Source organism: Amblyomma americanum, chromosome 1 (assembly GCF_052857255.1).
Source record: "Amblyomma americanum isolate KBUSLIRL-KWMA chromosome 1, ASM5285725v1, whole genome shotgun sequence".
Classification (NCBI taxonomy): Eukaryota; Metazoa; Arthropoda; class Arachnida; order Ixodida; family Ixodidae; genus Amblyomma; species Amblyomma americanum.
In genome coordinates, this window is record NC_135497.1 from 56,368,075 (window position 1) to 56,370,605 (window position 2,531).

The 2,531-nt window shown below is 50.4% G+C and overlaps 1 non-coding gene across 1 annotated transcript; it reads left to right on the top strand.

Moving 5' to 3' along the window:
• Positions 1-219: 219 nt before the first annotated feature.
• On the top strand, positions 220-381 carry LOC144116815 (U1 spliceosomal RNA). The gene has a single exon (XR_013311965.1). It is a non-coding gene; the product is annotated as a U1 spliceosomal RNA (small nuclear RNA).
• The last annotated feature ends 2,150 nt before the right edge of the window (positions 382-2,531 follow it).

Below are 2,531 nucleotides of genomic sequence, written 5' to 3' on the forward strand. Positions count from 1 at the left end.
TCCTTGCGAATTATTTATGACAACTGACTTTATATTAGATTGATTCACCAAACTTTGAATTACATATTTGTGCGTGTGGCTGCATTATGTTCAGTAGCAGGCTTTTCGGCGGAGGGATTTTTAGCTTGGTGTAAGAAATGGCACAACAAGCGCTACCTTCACTGACGCAAGATGGTGGGATGCCTAGCATGGCATGCCTTCACATGTGCTTTCGCCAGCATACTTACCTGGTGTCGGGTCACCGGCGATCATGAAGGTCGGGGCCCCGTGCCGAGGCCTTCCATTGCACTTCGGTTGGCTGAAGCGCGCCACTACCCCTAACTGGGGCAGATGGGACACGTAATTTTTGGTAGTGGGGCTCGGCGTCCGCGCCAGCCCCTGCCATGACAAAATCAAAAAAGAGACAGTAACGCAGAAGTTATTTCCGTGTAGGTATTCATTGCGAGTCGTAAAAACCTCCCTCTGCCGACGGAGCGGGACATCGGCGCCATGAATGGGATTCCCTGCTGGGGATGCCTGGAAATACTGCATCACCAGGATTCTGGACCATGCGCCTCGAAAACCCGGTCGCGCCATCTCGCGACAGCCGGCGGCGCGGCGGCGCGTAACTCAATGGCGACGAAAAATAAAAATTGATATTTCGTCGCGCATAAAAGTTAGAAATTAGGTCTCTCGCCTAGATGTTAAATGCATCTTAAAGTTTCATTTAGTCGAGTTTCATCGATGTAGCTTACATATTGCGTTTGCCATGAGCAATGATCTATGACAGCATGGAGCCTATGGCGAGGTCCTGAAAAATACCCCACTTCAATTTATCGCTCACTACAGCCCTATTTTAAAATATATCGACAAGCTCTAGCCGGTTCACGTAGGGTAATGTCCTACCTTTAAGGAAGTATAAGGTATTTTACATTTCAATGGCGTAAAAGTCTTCCTGCGCTATTTCACTATTGATCATGCATCATCAGCTTTTCATGAAACGTGTGGCGCCCTCTCTCGGTGCGTTGGAAAGGCACACGTCCCTGCTCGCGGCCGGGCTCGAGTAGCGGAGGCGGCTCGATTCCGGCCGTGCCCTGCTACAGTGTCCCTGCTTTGGTAGGTTGCTTTGGGAGGTTGAGCCTGCCGCACGAATGCGCAGTTTTATCAAAAGTGCCCCCATCGGAGGGCGGCTATGGCCATGGGCTGCTACATAAAATGCTACAAGAAAGCGTGTGCCTTCTATGAGGTATATAGAGGAAATTATAAGAAGACTCTTTTGCTTGACAGGTACATTTTTCATTAAGCGCGTACAGTGACCACACCGGCATATGTGATAGTGGAATTGCGTACGCAATAACAGTGCAAAGCAATGAAGCTTCTAGGTACTTTCGTTCAAGCAGTGAAATTTGTAATTCCCGGACGCTCATACTTAGAGCTCACTCACCGATACTTGTATATTTTTTTTTTATTCGAGAAGTGTGCCATGAGGCATAAGTTGAAAAAGGAAAGGGGGGGAAGGAATGCACGGGATTGAAAGTTAAAAGAAGGAGTGAAGAACCGTTGCGCTGAGGTAGTCGCAGAGGTTGTTAATGAAACGGTTGTCCATTGTCCACTTCACGAAGTCACTTTCGCGGTTCCACCGCAGGCCCACCTCCCTGAGGAGCCGTTTTCTGATAGCAGCCGTCGCTGGGCATGTCCACAACAAGTGCCGCACATTACATATGTCCGGTGCAGCGCCACAGTGAGGGCACCTGTCAGGTAGTGGCAGATCTTTGGCACGCCACCGATGACGGACAGATGGTGTCAGAGCCGCCCCTGCCCGAATCCGGCGCACGGATACCTCCTCCTGCCGAGTAAGACTACGGGGGAGAGGGTGCGAACACGGAGGAATTAGAGCGCGTGTTCGCTGGCGCAGAACTTCGGAATCGGAAACGTGGGACAGGAACGGATCTGGGGGAAGAGGGGAAGGTGGCGGATCGTCTAATGTATGAAGATGAGTCATAGCATCCGCTTGAATGTTATGTGGATCCTGGGCATGGCCGCGAATCCAGTGTATGCGCACAGGACATGGATACTTTGCGCAGAGCACATGAATAGATTGTGAAATCTGGAACGTTCGTCGAACAGCCTTCAGCTGTTTAAGGGCGGCGCGGGAGTCGGTGTAAATGTGAACTGTATTGAATGTTGGAACGAGCGGAAGGGAAGCAATGGCATTGTAAATGGCTTGAAGTTCCAATGCCAGGGGAGTGCACGTATCCGCAGTATACGTCGCGCGAGAGTTGAGATGCGGATGAGATGGACTATACACAGCAGTAACTCCCCTCTCTGCAGAATGAGATGCATCCGTGTATAATATGCACCCTTCAGGCAGATACGCTGCTGATACCGACGGGGAAACAGTGGGGCGATTGTCAGTGAGCTGGCAATAGGACCACGGTGGAAGTGTCTTTAAACGATGAAGTTTGAGAGACTGTTTTCGAGCTCTATTTGCCACCCGTTGGTCGATGATCTCACTGAGTGTATTAAGTTGGGCGAACTCCTGTAGCACAGGT